We start from the raw sequence: 22,354 nt of genomic DNA, 5'->3' as shown, positions 1-22,354 counted from the left end.
TGGAGTAAGTGAAATTATCCCTACTGGTTCAACAGCATGATAGTTGAGGGGTCATAACTGTTCCTGAGACTCCATAACTGGTGCTGAGTCCTGAGACTCCTGTATCTTCTTCCTGACGGCAACAGTGAGAAGAGAGCATGACCTGGGTGGTGGGGATCCTTGATGATGGATGCTACTTTCCTGTGACAGCACTCCATGTAGATGTGCTCAATGTTAGAGGGATAGGAGCAGACAAGTTAGGAAAGCATTAAGGGGAAATATGAAGCTATCAGGCAAGAACTTAGAAGCATAGATTGGGAACAGATGATCTCAGGGAAATGTACGGAAGAAATGTGGCAAATTTTCAGGGGATATGTGCATGGAGTTGTGCATAGGTACATTCCAGTGAGATAGGGAAAAGATGGTAGGGTACAGGAACCATTGTGTACAAAGGCATAATGTCAGCATGGCTTTGTCAAAGGCAAGTTTTGATAGAATTTTTTGAAGATGTGACTAAACGTGTTGATGAAGGTAGAGTAGTAGATGTGGTGTATATGGATTTCACCAAGTCATTTGATAACGTACCCCATGCAAGGCTTATTGAGAAAGTAAGGAGGCATGGGATCTAAGGAGACCTTGCTTTGTGGATCCAGAATTGGTTTGCACACAGAAGGCAAAGATTGGTTGTAGATGGGTCATATTCTGCATGGAGGTCAGTGACCAGTAGAGTGCCTCAGGGATCTGTTCTGGGACCTGTGATTTTTATAAATGACCTGGATGAGGAAGTAGAGGGATGGGTTAGTAAATTTGCTGATGACACGAAGGTTGGAGGTGTTGTGGATAGTGTGGAGGGCTGTCAATAGTTTGCAGTGGGGCAATGATAGGATGCAAAACTGGGCTGAGAAGTGGCAGATGGAGTTCAACTCAGATAAGTGTGAAGTGGTTCATTTTGGCAGGTCAAATATGATGGCAGAATACAGTATTAATGGTAAGACTCTCGGCGGTGTGGAGGATCAGAGGAACCTTGGGGTCTGAGTCCATAGGACACCCAAAGCAGCTGCGCAAGTTGACTTTGTGGTTAAGAAGGCATACGGTGTATTGGCCTTCATTAATCATGGAATTGAATTTAAGAGCCGAGAGGTAATGTTGCAGCTATATAGGACCCTGGTCAGACCCCACTTGGAGTACTGTGCTCAGTTCTGGTCACCTCACTACAGGAAGGATGTGGAAGCCATAGAAAGGGTGCAGAGGAGATTTACCCATAATACTCCTAGCAATGAAATACACACATTCAATTTCTGCCCCATCATATCTATTATTTTGCTCCTACCTGTTTTTACTGGCCCTGATATCTATATTCCTCTCCATCCCTCCACTTTCTGATCTGGTGCTTTGGTTCCCATCCTCCTGCCAAACTAGTTTAAACCCTCCTGAGTAGCATCAGCGAACCTCCCGGCCAGGATATTGGTTCTCCTCCATTTGGATACAACCTGTCCCTCTTGTACACGTCACCCCATGGCCCAGCAAAGGTTCTAATGATCCAAGAAGCTGAAACCCTGCCCCCTGCACCAGTTCCTCAGCCACTCATTCATCTGTACTGTCATCCTATTCCTGTCCTGACTTGCACATGGCAGCAGGGTAATCCAGAGATTACTATTTTGGAGGTTCTGCTCTTCAGCGCCTTTTTAAACTCCCTGTATTCTCTGTGCAAGACCTCTTCCCCCTTCCTACCTACAGTTGCCAGTGGTGCCAAAGTACACTATGATCACTATGACACTATAACCCCTTGAGAGTATTCTGTAGTCACTCGGAGACATTATGAACCCAGCACCTGGGAGGTAACGCACTATCCTGGCTTCCCTTTCTCAGCCACAGAATCTCCGGTCTGTTCCCCCACTACCGAGTCTCCTATCACTTTCTGACCCCTGCCTGACTTTGCCCTTCCCTACTGATCCTCGGATAGGTCACCCCCTTCAGCAGTATCCAAAGTGGTGAGAGGAATGGCTACAAGGGAGCCCTGCACTGATTGGGACGGGTATATTAACTGCCCTTACATTTCACTACAAGGGAGCCCTGCACTGATAGGTTTGGGTATATTAACTGCCCTTACATTTCACTACTATGGATATCTATTGGTCCCTTCAGTGCTTCAGTTTTGTTTACACTGTTATCAAGTCCTCTTGGGTTACAAAATTAAGGAGAGCATAACGATGGGTTAACTGGTCTTCAGGAAATAAAACCTATATACTATTTAACTTGCAACTGACAGTTTGTGGCCAATCTGATTTTCAATTTGGTGTGGGACATTTTGACTCTGAAAGGGGAAGACGATAGATTAATATCCATGTTAATCAGTGAAAACTTCACCAGTCATTGAAAACTTCAAAATGAGATCAGCGCCTTGTCCATTTGCTTCCACAGGTGCTGACTGACTTACTCAGTTCCTCCAGCCTCTCAATTGTTGCTCCAGATTCCAGCATCTAGTGTCTCCTGTGTCACTTTATTTTGAGGCTGCGACCTCTAGCTCCAGATCATCCAGCCAAGGGAAGCATCATCCCTGGGGTTAGAGAGTTGTTTAGCTGAACAGCACACACCCAGTTCCTTCAGCCTATCACATCTATTCCGACTATTATTCCTATCTACATTAATCTCTCTTGCTTCCACTAATTCCATATAGCTCTATGCTTTGTCCATCCAGGTAGCTCTCAAGTCAAAGCCAACGTGGAGCTTATTGTCAAATGCACAAGCATGTGATTACACAAGTACAATGAAAAATCCACTTGCAGCAGTGTCACAGGCACATCGCTTCAGATAAGCAGCTTATACAAGAAAAACAATTTGAACATAAAGAAAACACATTTAGAACAAAACAAAATGTCAATCTATTTTAGTGCAAATCTTAAAAAAAAGATAACCTCTTAAATGTTGTTACAGTTCCTGTCTCCTCTGACAGCTCATTCTGGATCCCAACTATTCCTGCTAAGAAAAAATTACCCCTCAAGTGTCCATTACACATCCTCCTTCTCACCTAAAGCCTATGCTCTCCATTATTAGATAGGAACCCTACCACAGGAGACAGACTCTGTCAATTTGCACTGATCTACACTTCTCCTAGTTCTCTATACTCCAATTATGTCGCCTCTCAGCTTCACTCACTCCAGGGAAAACAGACCATGCCTATCTAGCCTCTAGTTATAACTCAAATCCTCCCAACTCTGTCAGACAGTGTAAGACTTCTGCATGTTTCAGTGAGATTACAATCAAGCTGCTTTGGCCCAGAGTTCCCATGAGGAATATTGCAGAAGATAAACTAATGTAATAATACATATTTAAATTCCTTTTGTCTCTGCCAAATGGTTTGCTAATTGGAAAATATATTTTCCTCAAGATAACTATACCAAACAGCCTTCAGCAATCTGATCAATGTAACTCAATATCTTTATGCAGAAGTCAGATCATTTCCCAAGAACATGAGTGGAGGTTTAATGTTATGGGTTCTCAGAACAGGGCAGCAGAAACATCAGCTGGTTTCCACCGTACAGATTTCCTGAAGGTTAGGCAGAACAGGAGAACAGTAAGGATACTAGTTGCTGCTTGGAGTGCTTGTTAATGGTTCAGCTATCCTAATCCTGACAGAGTAAGGACAGGGTGGGCAGCTGGAAGCTCTACTGAAACACAGCTCTGGAGACTCAGTTACAATCCTGACCTCGGGAACCATCTGTGGAGTTCGCACGTTCTCACTCCGACAGCACAGTCCCCTCATCCTCCGAGGGCATCGGGTCCCTCCCACATCCCAAAGAGGTGTGGGCTGGTAGGTTAACCGGCCCCGCGTGTGTAGATAAGTGTAGAATCTGGGTGGATTAGTGATGGCTCACTGTGAAAACAGGTGCTGGGTGGTCAGCACGGACTGGGTGGGGGGGGAAGGGGAGGGAAGGACCTGTTTCCATGTCGTATCGCTCTGCAATTTTATCAACATTACGCGAAGACTCCACAGCCAACAAGTGTGTGTAGAACCAGCAGGTGCAGCAATCCATCTTTGGACAGCAAGGTACCACAAACAGCTTAGTGTACAATGGTGGGCTAGCCTGCTTTAATTCTGGAGATACAGCCAAGGGTCAGCTCAAGTTTCAGCAAGATTTCAAGGAAAGCAGGAGTCATGAAATTTTTACACTCAGTCCCTTTCCAGTGTCTGAATCTGGACACTTCTGCTGTCCACTAACAGTCACCCTGTCCCTAATGCAATTGCCAGATCTGCTCAAATAAACAGCAGTAAGTATATCAAAAAAAATTGCAGATGCTAAAAATCTGGAATTTGAAGAGAATGCTGGTCAGGTAGCATCTGTGGGGAAAGAAAAAATGATCATGTTTCGGGTCCTGGAACCTCCTTCAAAAGTGGGTGCAGATACCTTGATGGGATTCATTGGAAAGTCGGTACTTATCCTGGATAGATGAAGGGTCCACTTGTGGTCAACAACTAAGTAATTTACATCATAAAGTGTCCTTGCACTTCTGTCACCTTATTTTTGCTTTTCACTCCAACCTTTGCCCCATTCAGCTTTCATACCCATTGTATTTATTATTACCCTGCACAGAACTTCCTCTGTCAGTCAGCTTCATGCAAACAACAGATTTCATTGCACTCCAGTGAATATGACAATAAACTAATCTAATCAAGTCCGAAGGAGACACAGGAGGCTGCAGATGCTCGAATCTGCAGCGACAAACAAAAAACTGCAAGCCACACTAGATTACATTAACAAACAAAATGAGGGTCCCGGCATTTAATGTTCATCATCATTATCATTATGTGCCATGTCATATAACGTAGGCACTCATGTTCTCATGACCATGATTGTTCTTGGCAAATTTTTCTACAGAGGTACTTTGCATTGCTTTCTTCTGGGCAGTGTCTTTATAAGACAGTGACCCCAGCTATTATCAATACTCTTCAGAGATTGTCTGCCTGACATCAGCGGCCACGTCAACAGGTCTTGTGATATGCACCACCTAATGTTGATCTAATCTAAATCCAGAACTGTGGGAGAACTATAGAATTCAAATGATGCAAAGACCATATTAAGGTCGGCAAAAGGGAAAGATGAAAAGCATAAGGAGTATCAAAGGCAGTTGTAAAACCTCCCATTAACAAATGTCAACAAAATGAAACTTGTAAGGAAGTCCTGTTGAACATAAGGCATTCCAATGAAGGTCCCACGCCTGCTGCTCGCTCCACGGATGCTGCCTGACCTATTTAGTGTTTGTAGTTCCTGTCTTCCTTCCATAATACAACAGGCACATGAGATTTTGTGAAAACCTGCATGAAGAATTTTGACCACCATCATCATTAGTTGAAAATGAAGCTTAGAACAGGGAACACAACACAAACACAAACCCCTAAGCCCATAATAGCTGTTGGCTGTGATGCCTATTTAATCTAATTGTACCTACCTGCACATTGTCTTTATCCCTCTATTCCCTGCCCATTGATGTTCCTGTCTGAATACCTCTTAAACACACCAATGTAATCTTCTTCCACCACTTCCCCTGGAAGTACATTCCAGGTATCTGTCACTCTCTGCTTAAAACCTTTTGTAAAACTTTGCTTGTAAATCCCCTTTAAACATTGCCCCCACATCTTAAAGATTTATCATTTAGTGTTCATCATTTCTACCCTGGGAAAAAGATTGACTGTTTACCCTATCTGTGCCCCTCAAGATGTTATATACTTCCATTAGGTCGCACCCTCAATCTCTGACCCTTCAGAGCTTGTCCAGCCTCTCAGTAGAATGGAGGAAAGATGAGGCGTTTTCTAAAGGGAGATTGAGGCAACCATCACTGACAGGGAAAGTCAAAAACGGCTCGTCATGAGGCATATCAAGACCCTGCTGCCCCCCTCAGTGGACCCCCTGCAGTTTGCATACCGTCCCAACCGTTCAACAGATGATGCCATTGCCATCACCCTCCACCTGGCCCTAACCCGCCTGGACAGAAAAGACACATACGTTCGTATGCTGTTCATAGACTTCAGTTCAGCATTCAACACAATCATCCCTCAGAAACTGACTGGAAAGCTGAGCCTACTGGGCCTGAACACCTCCCTCTGTAACTGGATCCTAGACTTCCTGACTGGGAGACCTCAGTCAGTCTGGATTGGGAGCAGCATCTCCAACACCATCACACTGAGCACAGGGGCCCCCCCAGGGCTGCGTGCTCAGTCCACTGCTGTTCACTCTGCTGACCCACGACTGTGCTGCAACACACAGCTCGAACCATACCATCAAGTTCACTGATGACACGACCGTGGTGGGTCTCATCAGCAAGAATGACGAGTCAGCTTACAGAGAGGAGGTGCAGCAGCTAATGGACTGGTGCAGAACCAACAACCTGTCTCTGAATGTGAACAAAACAAAAGAGATGGCTGTTGACTTCAGGAGGGCACGGAGCGACCACTCCACGCTAAACATCGACAGCTCCTCAGTAGAGATAGTTAAGAGCACCAAATTTCTTGGTGTTCACCTGATGGAGAATCTCACCTGGTCCCTCAACACCAGCTCCAAAGCAAAGAAAGCCCAGCAGCATCTCTACTTTCTGCGAAGGCTGAGGTAAGTCCATCTCCCACCCCTCATCCTCATCACATTCTACAGGGGTTGTATTGAGAGCATCCTGACCAGCTGCATCACTGCCTGGTTCGGGAATTGCATCATCTCAGATCACAAGACCCTGCAGCGGATAGTGAGGTCAGCTGAGAAGATCATTGGGGTCTCTCTCCCACCATCACGGACATTTACACTACACGCTGCATCCAAAAAGGAAACAGCATTATGAAGGACCCCATGCACCCCTCATACAATCTCTTCTCCTTCCTGCCATCTGGGAAAAGGCTCCGAAGCATTCGGGCTCTCACAGCCAGACTATGTAACAGTTTCTTCCCCCAAGCTATCAGACTCCTCAATACCCGAAGCCTGGACTGACACCTTCCCCTATTGTCCTGTTTATTACTTACTGTAATGCCTGCACTGTTTTTGTGCACTTTATGTAGTCCTGCGTAGGTCTGTAGTCTGGTGTAGCTTCCTCTGTGTTGTTTTTTTTACGTAGTTCAGTGTAGTTTTTGTACTGTGTCATGTAACACCATGGTCCTGAAAAACATTGTCTCATTTTTACTATGCACTGTACATAGCAGTTATGGTCGAAATGACAATAAAAGTGACTTGACTTGACTTGATAAACACAAAAGAAAGGACATATAATAAAGCAAATATTAGTGGGAAGGTAGAGGATTTCCAAAACCTTTAAAAACAAAGAGGCAACTAAAATGTCAGAGAAAGATGAAATATGAAGGTAAGCTAGCCAATAATATAAAAGAGGATACCAGAAGTTTTATCACATATACTGTATAAAGAGTAAAAGAGAGATGAGAGTGGAGCACTGGAAAGTGGCACCGCAGAGGTAGTAACGTGGGACAAAGAAACGGAAGAATAACTTGCTGAGGAACACACTAGCAGTATGCTAGAAATGTGAGGGTATTGGGGCAAAAGTGAGTGGTGCTGCTATTACTAAGAAGATGTTTAGGAAGTTGAAAAGTTTGAAGGTAGATAAGTCACCCAGACTAGATGGACTACAACCCAGGTTTTGAAAGAGGTGGCTGAAGAGATTGTGGAGACATTAGCAATGATCTTTCAAGAATCACTATGTTCTGGAATGGGTCCGGAGGACTGGAAAATTGCAAATGTCAGTCCACTCTTTAAGAAGGGAGGGAGACAGAAGAAAGGGAATTAGAGGGCAGTTAGCCTGACCTGAAGATGTTGGGGTTTAATATTAAGGATGAGGTTTCAGGGTACTTGAAAACAATTGACAAACTAGATCAAAACCAGCATGGTTTCCTGAAAGTAATTTTTACCTGACAAATCTATTGGAATTCCTTGAGGAACTAACAGGCAGGATAAATGAAGGAACTTCAGTGGATGTTGTTTATTTGGATTTTCAAAAGGCCTTTGACAAAGTGCCACACATCAGGCTGCTTAACAAGAAAAGAGCCCGTGCTCTTACAGGAAAGATACTAGCATGAGTCGGGCGTTGGCTGAATGGCAGGAGACCAAGTGTGGGAATAAATTAAATTCTGGTTGGCTACTGGTGACAAGTGGGATTCCACAAGGGTCTGTGTTGGGACCACTTCTTTTCAATGATTATATATATCAATGATTTGGATGAAGGATTTGCTGGCTTTGTGGCCAGGTCTGAGGATGATACGAAGATAGATCGAAGGGCAGGAAGTGTTGAGGAAGCAAGGTGTCTGCAGAAGATCTTAGAGTGGGAGAATGGGCAAAAAAAATGGCAGATGAATAAAATGTAGGGAAGTGTACAGTCATCCACTTTGGCAGAAGGAATAAAAGAACAGACTGTTTTCAAAATGGGGAGAAAATTGAAAATTCAGAGTTGCAAAGGGATTTGTGAGTCCTTGTGCAGTATTCCCTAAAGGTTAACTTGCAGGTTGAGTCGGTGGTAAGGACACTAACCTGAAACACTAACCCTGATTCCCTTCTTACAGATGCTGAGTATTCCCAGCATCTGTTTGCTTTTTAATTTTAGATTTTCAGTGTCCCCGATTCTGGACTCGAACTCCTTTGCAAAGGACATGAAAATAGGTATTGCACCGGAGAGGATATAAATTAAATTCACCAGATCGTTGACTTGACTGAAGGGCTTTAATTATAAGCAGGAATAGATCAGGCTGATTAGTCTTCCCTGGAGTGAAGGAGGCTGAGAGGTGACCCGAGAGAAGAATATAAAATTATGAGAGGCACAGATGGGATTGATGGACAGAATTTTTTTCCCACAGTAGGGGTTGTCTAAAACAAAGGGATGTTGTTTTATCATGAGAGGGAAGAGGTTTAGAAGAGATCAGAGATGAAATGTCTCACACAGAGAGTGACTGATATCTGAAACGTGCTGTCAGAGGGAACTCTGAAAGCAGGTACAATCAATACATTTAGATGACCACGAATACACAAGGCATAGAAGGATATGGTCCCAGAGTAGGCAAATGGGATTTGTGCAGATAGGCACGATAGTCAGCCCGGATGTGGTGGGCCTTAGGCCCCATTCCAGCCCTTCACAGTTTCGCAGATATGCTGGCAGAGGGCTCACTGCACAGGAAGCAGGCATGTTATGCGCTGATCTCGTAATTATTTACATGTCATTGGCGACTTGGTACTCGCTGAATTAATGTGTCTCCTGGGTGCTGACATTGCAGTTCTGCAATTATTAACCAGTTTGGAAAAGATTCAGATCCTAACAAAGGAAAGGGAAGGAAATGTGCTGATTAAACTGACCAGCTGAGACAGCAAAATTAATCGGACAAAGGATTGGGAAAAATTTCCAACTGTAGCTTGTAAAGCAACAGTCCTGAATGTCCTGGGCTTTAGTGGTTATACTAGCATTGTAGATTTTTGCCATTCTTAGGGAAGGAGGCAACATATTTTTAGAGTGAACTCGGGGCAATTTACTGGAAGAGAAGCCAAAGCTCGCTTTCTGCGATGGTGTAAGATAGGTGACGCCAACTTGGCAGAAATCTGTGAGGCATAGAGTAATTCAGCACCCTCTTCACTGAACTCCTTGTTGACAGTCCCATTTGCCTGTGTCTGGCTGGTACCTGCTGGATTCTCTGGTGGATGGGATGGATGAGAGATGGACTTGGACATAGCCTTGGTCAGATCCCTTCACAAATACTGGATTGAAGGAAATCTTGGACTGAAATGGTGTGCAGTGCAGACTCTCCAGAGTATCTCCAGAGAATTAATTTATTAGAACTGCTTACATTAACACAGACTGTGACAGCAGAGATTGAATATGAGGAAGGTCTAAACGATATCTTTAAAATGATAAAGGAATTTTTCAGGGCAGAGAAACAGGGTAGAGAAAGCAGGAGGAGCAGACTTTAATGCACATTGCAGCATTGACAAGATCCAGGATGGAATATTTTGCTTTCCCTCTATAAGCACTTACTGTGCTATCCCACGCCCTCACTTTGGGAAGTCTGATCACCTGGCTGTACTTCTACTCCCTGAGTACAGGCAGAGACTGAAGACTGCAGCACCAGTAGTGAGGACCAAGAAGATGTGGACAAGGACGGCACAGGAGCACTTACAGGACCGCTTTGAATCAGTGGACTGGACTGTATTCTGGGATTCATCTTCCAGTCTGAATGAGTATGCCACACTTGTCATTGACTTCACTAAAACCTGTGAGGATGAGTGTGTGCCTATGAGGACATACTGCACATAAACAAATCAAAAGCCAAGGCTGAACCAGGAGGTGCATAGGCTGCTAAGGGGTAGATTTGCGGCAGTCAAGTCTGGCAACCCACGTCTGTACAAGAAAACCAGGTATGATTTACGAAGGGCTATTTCAAGAGTGTAGAAACAATTCTGAGTGAGTTTGGAGGCAACATTGGATGCATGTCAACTCTGGCAGGGTTTGCAGGCCATTACTTTCTACAAGGTGAAACCCAGCATCAGGAATGGTTGTGATGCTTCACTCCCAGATGAGTTCAACACCTCTTTGCTTTGAAAGGGAGAATAAAACTACAGCTAGGGTTAGGGTTAGGGTTAGAGTTAGTGTTAGCGTGTGGATAAGGCATCGGTCTAGTGATCTGAAGGTCTCTGGTTTGAGCCTCAGCGTGTTGAGCAAGGCACTTAACAACACATTGCTCTGCGACTTCACCGTTGCCAAGCTGCTTGGGTCCTAGTGCCCTTCCCTTGGACAACATCGGTGGCGTGGAGAGGGGAAGGCTTGCAGCTTGGGCAACTGCCGGTCTCCCATACAACCCTGCCCAGGCCTGCGCCCCGGAAATCTTCCAAGGTGCAAATCCATGGTCTCACAAGACTAACGGATGCCTAGGGTTAGAGTTAGGGTTAGGAGCACCCTGTGACCCCGTGATCTCTTTCGGAGGCTGATATCAGACTGTTTTTCAAGAGAATGAACCTCGAAAGGTGACAGGCCTCAATGGTAAGGCTCTAAAAACCCATGCCAACCAACTGGCAGGCGTTCAAAGACATTTTCAATCTCTCATTGCTACAGTTGGAAGTCCCACCTGTTTCAAAAGGGCAACAATTACACTAGTGCCCAAGAAGAGCAGGGTGAGCAGCCTTAATGACTATCATCCAGTAGCACTCACATCTACAGTGATGAAGTTCTTTGTGAGGTTGGCTGCTTCCTGCTTCAGCAAGGACCAGGGCCATCTGCAATTTGCCTATCGCCACTATAGGTCTGCAGCGGACGCAATCTCATTGGCTCTCCATGCGACCTTGTATCACCAGGACAATACAAATACCGTCAGGATGCCGTTTATTGACTACAGCTTAGCATTTAACACCATCATTCCTACAGTTCTGATCAAAAAGCTGTAGAACCCTGGGCCTCTGTACCTCCCTCCGTAACTGGATCCTCGATTTTCTAACCGGGAGAGTGCAATCAGTGCAGGTCGGAAATAACATCATCACCTCGCTGACAATCAACACTGACACACCTCAACGATGCACACTTAGCACACTGCTCTCCTCTCTCTATACTCATGGCTGCATGGCAAGGCTTAGCTCAAATCCCATCTATAAATCTGTTGACGTCACAACCATTGTTGGCAGAATCTCAGATTTTGGCAGAACTTCATTTATTGAGTTATTGGATCATAAGATCAGGTTAATTTATATAGAGAGCTAATGTAGACCCTTCAGGTTAGCGGAGAAATATCATCAAAGGGATGAGAAAGGAGTGAACCACTAGAACCAGACATTAGAAAGTAAAAGAAGAGTAATAAAATAGTGAATGAATGGGTCAACACACAGCAAATGCTGCAGGAACTCAGCAGATCAAGAAGTCCCTCCATAGATGCTGCCTGACCTGCTGAGTTTCTCCAGCAGTTTTGGTGCATTGATCCAACTTTCTGACATCTACAATCTCTTTCATGAATGGAACAGTGGGTGACTTTTAAGGTGCAGATGTTTCAGGCGCAAGCTTAGAACATTCCCACAAGGAAAGGCAGATGGACATGGGCCAGAGTCGCTTGGATGAAGAAAGGAGGCAAGAAAATGAAAATAGGAAAAAACAGATGGGTGATAAATATTGGGTGAAAGAGGCTGAGGACAGTGATGTAAGAGAAGAGGGGAAAGGAAAGAGAAAATGGGCAAAGGAGTAAGAAATGGTAATTAACATAGCAGGAAATCTGAAATGGAATGCAAGTAAACAGGAAGGAGTAGTGCCAGATCAGAGCCATACCTGGAGGTGGAATGTACAACAGAAAGCTCGGCAAGAACTGTGTATTGCTTCAAAGGCAAAGCTGCTGCCAAAACCTCAGCCAAGGGAAAGGTAGTCGAGACAATGGGTCAAAACTGATGAGGAAGATGTGCTAGAAAAGCTCATTGTGTTAAAAGTAAACAAAAGATCTATTCTAGTTGGGGTGCAGCCAAGATTACCGAGGGATGTGGGTGGGGAGGATGTGTGAGGGCTTGCAGTTCTCTTTCAGTCCTCCCAAGGTGCAAGGGAGGATGCAGGGGACTGGAAATGTGACACTATTGAGCAAAAAAGGGGTACACAGACAGGCTTTCTTGTTAAGGTGACACAACCTGTCTACTTATTCTCTAATAATCCATCTCCTCTACTGAACTTCAGCACAGTAGATGGAGGTCCTCTGAGCCGTCATCTTCCTGTCACCCTGTCTTCGCTGAACACCCCAATCCTCACTCCTCCAACTCTCTGCCCCCCGCTCTGATCCCTGCTCTAATCCCTGCCGTATCTTCACCATTCCTTCTGACCTTCCCCTCTCTGAGGCTGAGCATTCTATCCTCAGCAAGGGCCTTACCTTTGTTGCCCTTTGCCTGTACCTCACTATGACGCTAAGCTCTTATTCCATCACCTCTGTATCTGAGCCCACTCCATTCCGAACCCCGCATTGATGACCCCTTATCCCACCTCCAACCCTCCTACCCTTCGTGAACACGCCACTCTGGTTTGCCAGCTGCTCTAGATCTAGAACCACAAAATGACTGCCTGGGAAGGCCGCTTGACTCTGCCTGCTCCAGCCCTTCAGAACTTGTATCCACATACCTCAATTCCATTCTACCCCCCTCAGTTCAAACTTCCCACCTACATCCGCAACACTTCTCATGGTCTCAATCTTCTCACTAACTTTCAATTCCCTGGCCCTGACCGCCTTATTTTCACCATTGATGTCCAGTCCCTATACACTTCTATCCCCATCAAGAAGGCCTTAAAGCTCTCTGTTTCTTCCTCAACAAAAGCCCAGAGCAGTTCCCCTCCACCATTACTCTCCTCCATCTGGCAGAACTGGTCCTCACCCTCAGCAATTTCTCCTTTGGCTCTTCCCACTTTTTTCAGACTCAGGAGTTAGCCATCTTCACCTGTATAGGCCCCAGCTATGCCTCCCTTTTCAGTGAGTAGGTGGAACAGTCCATGTTCCAAGCCCTCCCTGCTAATACTCCCCAACTCTTCCTCTGTTACGTTGATGACTGCATTGGTGCTGCTTCATGCACGCATGCTGCACTTGTCAATTTCATCAACTTGCCTCCGACTTCCACACTGCCCTTAAATTCACCTGACCCATCTCTGACACCTCTCTCCCTTTTCTCAATCTCTGGAGACATACTGTCAACTGACATCTTTTATAAACCTACCAATTCCCATGGCTACCTTGACTATACCTCTACCCTCCCTATCTCCTGTAAAAATGTTATTTGTTTTTCTCAATTCCTTTGTTTCTGCCACATCTATTCCCAAGATGAGACTTCCCTTTCCAGGACATCAGAGATGTCCTCCTTCTCCAAAGAACAGGGTTTCCCTTCCTCCATCATTGATGCTGCCCTCACCTGCATCTCCTCCATTTCCTGGAGATCCACGTTCACCCCATCTTCCTGCCACCTTAACAGGGACAGAGTTATCACCTACCACTCCATGAGCTTCCACATTCAACACATCATTCTCCACAAGTTCTGCCATCTTCAACAGGATCCTATCACCAAGCACATCCTTACCTCCTCCACTCTCCGTTTTTCAGAGATTACTCCCCCCACAATTGCCTTGGCCATTACCCTTTCCCAGTAATGTCCCTCTTGGCACATATCTCTGCAAGCAACAGTAATGCTACACCTACCAATTCACTTCCTCCCTCACCTCCATTCAGAGCCCTAAACAGTCCTTCCAAGTGAGAGAACCCTTCACCTACGAATCTGTTGGAGTCTTCTATCCGGTGCTCCTGATACAGCCTCCTCTACATTGATGAGACCTGATGTAAAGCAACACAACTCCACTCGCAAAAGGCAGAATTTCCTGGTGGCCAACCATTTTCGTTCCTATTTCCATTCCTGTTTTGACATGGCCTCTTCTTTTGTCCTGAGGAGCAGCACCTCATGTTCCGATCAGGTAGCCTCCAACCTGATGATATGAACATCAATTTATCCTTCGGGTAATTTTTATTTCCCTCCTTTCCCCTCTTCCGTTCCCCACTCTGGCCTCATCTCTTCACATCACTTGTCTATCACTTGCCCCAGTGCACCCCTTCCTTCTCTTTCTCCCATGGTCCACTCTCTTCTCCTATCAGATTCCTTTTTCTTCAGCCCTTTACTTTTCCCACCCTCCTGGCTTCACTTACCACCTTTTAACCAGTCCGCCTTCCCCTCCCCACACCACATTTTTTATTCTGGCATCTTCCCCCTTCCTTCTCAGTCCAGAAGAAGGGTCTCCACCTGAAACATCGACTGTTTATTCCTTTCCATAGATGCTGCCTGACCTGCTGAGGTTTCCCAGCATTTTGTGTGTCATCAGGGAGGAGCTATAAGCTAATTAAAGTTGGTCCATTATGGGCCTGTCTGCTGGCACTGCACTTTCTCTGTAACTGTTAAACCTTATTCTGCTTCTGTCCTTGCTTTCCCTTTGTACTACCTCAGCGCACTGTTGTAATGAAATGATCGGCATGGATGGCATGCAAAGCCAGCTGTACCTCCGTACCTGTGATAATAAGAAACCAACTTATTAACTTAACCAATTTTCCAAAGAATATATGAATGGATTGTTTAATGATGCAACAGTAATGTCATCCATTTGATTTTCAGAAAGAGTCTGATGAACCCCACATTAAATTCTCAATAACATCGAATTAAAGGGTCATTCTCAGCAGAAAGCAAAGAGGAATGGAATGGAAATCATTCATGGAGAAGGTACACCGCAGCAGTAGCAGAATGCTTCTAGATTTGATATATATAAATAAAATGAGTTAGGAATGGTGTGTAAGGTAACAGCTTCAAGTAAGTGGGCAACACGAAGATCAGAGATGTAGTATACACTTCATAGTAATAGGATGCAAGAAGATGTTCCTTTGTGTCCGGTACTCCCAGTTGGAGAGACCTGTCATAATCTGGGGCACTGCCTCTTCGAGCACCTCTACACCTTCCACCACAAATGGGACTTCCAATGGCCAAACATTTTAATTCCAATTCCAATGTGTCAGTCCATGGTCTCCTGTGATGCCAAGATGAGGCCACCATCAGGATGGAGGAGCAACACCATGTATACTGTCTGGATTCCCTGCAACCCGTTAACATGAATATTAAATTCTCCTTCTGGTAAACAAACTCTCCCTCCCCTTCTCTTTTGCCTACTCTGATCATTTAGTTCTCACCTGCCTATCACTTTCCCCTTGGTCACCTCCTCCTTCCCTTTCTCCTCTGGTCCACTCTTCTCTCCTATCAGATTCCTTCTTGTCCAGGCCTTGACCTTTCCCACTGACTCATCACCTTCTAGCTAGCCCCTTTCCCCTCCACCCACCTTTTATACTGGCAGCTTCCCCCTTTGTTCTCAGTCCTAAGGAAGGGACTCAGCCCAGAATGTCGACTGTTTATTCATTTCCGTGGATGCTGCTTGACCTTCTGAGTTGCACCAGCATTTGTGTGTGTTGCAAGAAGATGTTGACTGGCTGAATAGGCAGAGGTGCATCAGGTGATATTTAATACAGGAGTGTGAAGTGATACATTTTGGGCAAAGAATTAGCGAGGTAATATTGATCAGTTGTAAAGGAGGGCATGTGCATAAATCCTTGAAAGAGGCATCACATGTTGAGACCTGTTGGTAAAGCGATGGGGGACGGAGACGTAACGTAAAGATTTTTACTCCTCATGTATGTGAAGGATGTAAGAAATAAAGTCAATTCAATTCAATACAGCAGGGGGATCTTGGGATTCAAAGATCAAAGCGTCTTGTCCAAAGGCAGGACGGAGATGCTGAGGTTGTATAAAGTGCTGGTCAAGCCACAAATAGAGTGGGCTCTCCACTCATCAGGGAAGTCATAGACAGGGTACTGAACAGGTTTACCAGAGAGGTAAGAATGGGAGATTTCATCTGTAAGGTCAGACTGCAAAAGCTGGGGTTGTTTTCTAGGAAGCAAAGAAAATTTAGAGGAGATTTGAGAGAGGTGCTCCATGCAGTATAGATAAAGGGAAGCTGTCCCACTCACCAATGATTAGCCACAGGTTTAATATTTTAGGCAAAAGCCACAAGTGAGAAAAACTTCTTTCCGAAAGCCATTTGGACCTGGAATTCCAAGGACAGAGGAATGGTGGGAACACAGCCATACAGTGCTTTCAGAAAAATGTGTGACCAGCACTTGGGAAAGAATAATAAACAGGGACGTAGGAAAAGTGCTGAGAAATGGGCCTGACAAATCGCTCTAATTAGGACCCCAATGTGCGGCAAGTCTGCTTGCTGTCCTATAATATTTTGATAGTTTGGAGACTTGATGCATTTCTGCCTTTTTACTTTGATAAATAACTGCGGGACTAATATGGTAACTTGTTCTGCAACAAACTCCAGTAATCCATTTGCCCTGCTGCACTATTGCCAGTGGTAACACTGAGCTGCCTTCCCCCAATGTCCTCCTTTTGAAATTATACACTTACTGTGTCTCCCCAAAATGTCAATCTATGTGAATACTAGATCCTAGACATGAAGACGTTCTCCCCAGCCTCATTCAATGGCAGATGGAGGGTGGGGTACAGAGCTGGGTCTAATTTCCCAGAGGCTAGTTATTGAGATCACTACAGCACCACTATTTGATTCAAAAACTTTTTCCTGCTCTTCACTGTTTCTCAGAGCCCCATATGGTCCCTACTCCATCTCCTCATGCTGAGAGACCATCAGACATTTTGACACACGTAGACTGGTTTCTTTTCCACTTTCAGTCGATCCCAGTGGTTAACTGCCTCTGTTTGGTAGCCTCCTCAGGCAGGAGACACGCTGTGTAGCAAATTGTAACGTGTGAATATTTATGCTGTCTCTTTTCATGTACTTTAGTTGCCTAGCAACCTTGAATAAGATATTAATTGTGGTTTCCCCTTAAATACAGCAGACTGACATTTCTTTGTGTGAATTTTGATGTCTGGTTTGATTGACTGAGTGTGACTTTCTCTGGTGAAGTGAAATATCAAAATCTTATGATAAATTAAATACTTTAACAGAATAAGAAAATCATCTATCAACACAGAACAACCTCATATAAAGGCACTTACATTTTACGATTCTAAATTCAGATTGACTTCCCAAGCAAACCCTTAGCAGAGGATTGTGTTGTAAAATAGGGCAGGAACAGTTTGGTTTCCCACCCTCGCATTAAAGAAGAATCTCGAAATTCCAAATGTTCAGCTATGATAAACACACAGACATCACACAGCAACCCTCTTGAATCACGTTGCTCCGTGCCTTGAATATATTTACTGAAGATGTAAGGAGTTACCAAGACACGTAGTACAGAGCGAGACTCACTGCTGCCAGATGGGGTTAAAGGTCACTTGAGAATCTGTGTGATCACAAGTAAATAAAATTTTAAAAAACTGATATACTGGAAATATGAAAAAAAACAAATAACTGAAGGAAATCAGCTGATTTTCTAGTGTAATGTGGATCATGTGAGTGAGCGTCCAGCCATTATCACTCCTGTAGTTTGAAATCCCCAAAACAACTGAACAAAAACTTAAAATAACACATACATACTTTTTCCAAAAACATTCCCGGCGTCCCAAGGATTCTGAATATCCATCTCCCTTGTTTTATGTTCCCACAAGCACAGTTTAGTTCTGTTTATTTGATGGCTGTGTTTGTCGCTGGCAACGGCTGTATTTATTGCCCATCTCCAATTGCCCCTGAAGTGAGGGAGCAGTTTAGAGTCAAACACATTTGGTGGGTCTGGAGACATCTGCAGCCCAAGCAGTAGCGATGGCAGACTTTTTGCCCGAAGGACAATGAGTGAAGCAGATGGGCTTTGACACCCTCTAGTAGCTTCAAAACAAGATTCTGCTCCTCTTCCTGCTTAATGCCGCCCGACCTGCTGAATGCAGCCAGCACCTACTACTATTTTCTTCTTTTCAATTTCCAGTATCTGCAGGCTTTTTGTTCCAATTACTAAAACCAACCTATTTCTGTTTGTGAAAATCCCAAATTGTATTCAATTACTTGATCTTAAACTCACCCAGCTGCTATGGTGAGATTTGAACTTTATGTCACTGGATCAGTGATTCAGAAAGCCAACAGCTAATCAAACATCCATATGAATTAGAAGCAGGAATAGGCCATTTGACCCCTCGAGCCTGCTCTACCTGTTAATATGATCACGGCTAATCTGATTGTATCCTTAGCACTGCATTCCTGCCTATTCCCACTGCTTTTATCTATAATCTATCTATTTCTGCCTAAAAATATTCAGAGTCAGCTTCCTCCATTCCTTGAGAGAGAGAATTCCAAATACTCAGGACCTTCTGTAAAAAAAATTACAGCTTGTCTCAGTATTAAATTGATAATAAAGGCCTATTCAACCGTTTGTCAAAAGACACCCTGCCCAGTCCAAGTATTAGTCTGGTAACCATCACAAAACTGCTGCCAACACATTCTTCCTTGAGTTAAGCACTCCAGTTATGTCGCATATAATGGAACAAAATGCTGGAAACACTCAGCAGACCCAGCAGTATCTGTGGAAAGGGAAACAGATAGTGTCTCAAGTGGAAAATGCTTCCGAACTCCTCACCGTAAGATTATATTTACTGATTCTAGATTCCTTTATGCAAAGCAGTTTCTCACCATCCATTCTATCTACAGATTAGCTTTTTTTGTCACATGTATGTCCACCATATAATTGCTTTGCATCAATAACCGAGGATTGTACTGGGGACAGTCTGCAAGTGTCACCACACTCCCAGCACTCCCACAACTCACTAACCCTAACCAGACATCTTTTGGATGTGGGATGAAACCAGAGCACCCAGAGGAAACCTATATGGTCTCAGAGTGACCATACAAACTCCCTAAAGGCAGTAGTGGGTAAAGACCCTGACTGGTGATCGCAGACACACCAACTGCTTCGCTACCGTAGCACCCGTGCATCCACTGTACCGTGCAGCTATGTCAGGCATCAGTTTTCTTTCCCCTCTCCGTTCTCAAAGTCTCCTCTGCACCATGCAAACAAAAATTCAACTTATCTAATCTTTCTTCTTGCTCTGGTAAATCTTCACAGCATCCAGTCAAGTGCTTGCACATTCTCTTCACAGTGTGCTGATCAGAATGGCAAATAATACCTCTACATAACATTTCATATAGTCATAGAATTAACTCAATGCTCTTTAATTCTATGTCTTGGCTAATGAAGGCAAGCATCATGTTACCTACTGTACATCTGCCGTCATCTTTAGGGACCTATAGACCAAGGTACCCCATCTCTCAATGCTTCCTATGTCTCTATAATTCAGTCTATACGTCCAACCCTTAATAGACTTCCCAAAGTGCATCATCTCACAGTTATTGGGCATCGCGGTAGCGTAGCATTTAGCACAACGCTTTACAGCTTCAGCGACCCGGGTTCATATCCCGCCGCTGCCTGTAAAGAGTTTGTATGTTCTCTCCATGACTGCGTGGGTTTCCTCCGGGTGCCCTGGTTTCCTCCCACAGTCCAAAGACATACAGGCTGGTAGGTTATTGGGCATTGTAAATTGTCCTGGCTAGGATTAAGTCAGGGGATTGTTGGGCGGCATGTCTCGAAGGGCCAGAGGGGCCTGTTCTGCACAGAATCTCAATAAAATATATATTAAAAAATAAATAAAATTCCATCTGCCATGCACTGTTTCAACATCATTCTGTAGCCTGAGACTATCCTCCACACTATCAAAAGCACCACCAGTTTTTGTGTCAACTGCTAAACTTACTAATCCTTCCTCCTATGTTCATATCTAAATCATTATCATACACATATAACAATCTGCTAGGGTCCCAGCACTGAACCTTGTGGGACGTGTCTAGTCACAAAAGCAGTGCTCTGCCAATCACGTACCCTCTGTTTCTACTAGCAAGCCAATTTTGGGTCCAATTTGTCAAGTTGCCTTTGATCGGATGGGCTCAAGGCTTTCAGACCCGCCTTCCATGTGTGATCTTTAAGTTCAGGTTTATAGCTATTCAACCATACACATGTACGTACGACATAATTGTTCTCTGAGGCCAAGGTGCAAAACACAGCACATGCATCACATACAGCACATAAAATAATATATGAGCAGATAAAGAAAAGGTACTCTGTGGATGTAGACGTAGGCATAAAGTACATTTGAAACATGAAGTTAAATATACAGCAGTATTATGGCTACTGGTGCTGTGATAAAATCATATACTGGGTGATAGTAGAGTTTTATGTCTCACAGCCTGGGGGAAGAAGCTGTAATCCAGTCCATAAATCCTTGTTCTTGCACTACAGTACCTTCTGCCTGATGGTAGGATTGTGGGATGGATGGGAGGGTCCTTTACAATGCTGAGGGCTCTGTGAATGCAGTGTTTCTGCCCGGGATGGGGAGGGAGAGAGATCCCATAATCCATTGCAGGGTCTGACAGTCAGCTTGCCTTGCAATTCCCATACCAGAAAGTGATACGCTGGTAGGAACACTAGTGCTCTGGTAGACTGTGGTTAGAATTGGGGTGGGAGCCTCAGTCACCTCAATCTCCTCAGAAAGCGGCGGCATTGCTGTGCTTTCTTGAATAAATAAGTGGTGTTGAGGGACCAGGTAAGATCATCCGCGACGTTTACTCCACGAAATGTCGTGCTGCAGACCCTCTCCATGGATGAGCTGTTGATGTAGACTACGATGTGGTTCGCCTGCACCTTCCCAAAGTCCTCAATCATCTCTTTAGTCCTGTCCACGTTGAGACTCAAGTTGTTCTGTTCACACCTGTCCACAGGCCACATTACCTCTTCTCTTCATGCTGACTCATCATTGTTGCTGATGAGGCCGGCGACTGTCATTTCGTCAGCATACGTAATGATGCAGTTAGAGGAGGATCTAGCATTAGAGCATGCGTCAGCTGTGTGAACAGTAGTGGCCTGAGCACGCAGCCCTAGGTGCACCAGTGCTCAGTGTATTGGAGCTAGAGATGATGCTACCAACACAGCCTGAGGTCTCTCTGTTAAGAAGTCCAAGATCTAGTTACAGAGGGAGGTGTTGAGAACGAACAGGGATAGTTTACCTACTAGCTTCTGAGGAATGTTTGTATTGAAACTCTAAATGAATTCAATAAAAAACCTTATAAATTATCTTATTAAGCGCCTTATTGAGAAGATATAGGCAGAGCTACAATGATGCTTGACAGCCACTTCTTTAAGTTCATCTGCGGAAACCGCTTAACTTCTATCTTTAATGCCTCTCTTTTCCCTTTTCAAGGTGGATGGGGTTCTGTCGAAGACCCTGACCTAGAGCTGCACTCAAAACTTTGGTTCTTTGTGGGGATGGGACCCACTCCTGGGACTCAATGACCAGCCATTTTTCGATATCCCAAGGATGTGGCCTAGAAGACGAGCGTGCCTTTGGGGTTCCAGGTCTTTGCGGCCCTGGGGACAAAGCGATGCTATGTTGGTGCCGCTGGCTGAAGAGTCACAGGAGAAAACCGAGTATTGAGAAAAGCTGATCGGCTGTCAAGAGCTCGGTACTCAGTGAATCACACACTCACTCTCCTTCTCTCATTGGTGGGGGAGAGCTTCTTGTCAGAGAACTCGGGGGGTAAAAGCAATGCAACAGAGATTAACACCACAAATCAGCAAGTTGTTTTGTTTATGTCTCCCCTCTCACTGAGTGACACCTCTCTGTCCCTTTATTAGGGAAGAGAGAGCCTGTGGTATGTCAAATTGTCAGGTGAATGATTCGTTTTTGTTGTACTGCAGATCACGGTCTTTCTTGAGGGCTTGGCTATTGCTTGCTTGGTGGGTGGAGGGTGATGTTGCTTTTTTTTGCTGAAGTTTGTGGGGGACGGTCATTTCTTTGTTGCTGCTTGTGTGGGAGAGGGGGGAGTAGAG

The 22,354-nt window shown here is 44.7% G+C and overlaps 1 protein-coding gene across 3 annotated transcripts in view; it reads right to left on the bottom strand.

Annotated features, from left to right (window-relative positions):
- LOC140729413 (tetraspanin-18-like) overlaps positions 1 to 22,354 on the bottom strand; it is a 443,646-nt gene that overhangs the window by 342,122 nt on the left and 79,170 nt on the right. Inside the window, exon 2 of one of the 3 annotated variants that reach the window (XM_073049121.1) lies at positions 2,417 to 2,536. The exons of the other annotated variants lie outside the window; for them this stretch is intronic. The gene's annotated coding sequence lies outside the window, so the exon portion shown is untranslated. The remainder of the gene's footprint in view (positions 1 to 2,416; positions 2,537 to 22,354) is intronic. 3 annotated transcript variants of the gene reach the window in all.

Source organism: Hemitrygon akajei, chromosome 6, assembly GCF_048418815.1.
Source record: "Hemitrygon akajei chromosome 6, sHemAka1.3, whole genome shotgun sequence".
Taxonomy (NCBI): Eukaryota; Metazoa; Chordata; class Chondrichthyes; order Myliobatiformes; family Dasyatidae; genus Hemitrygon; species Hemitrygon akajei.
This window is presented reverse-complemented; position numbering and strand designations above follow the sequence as displayed.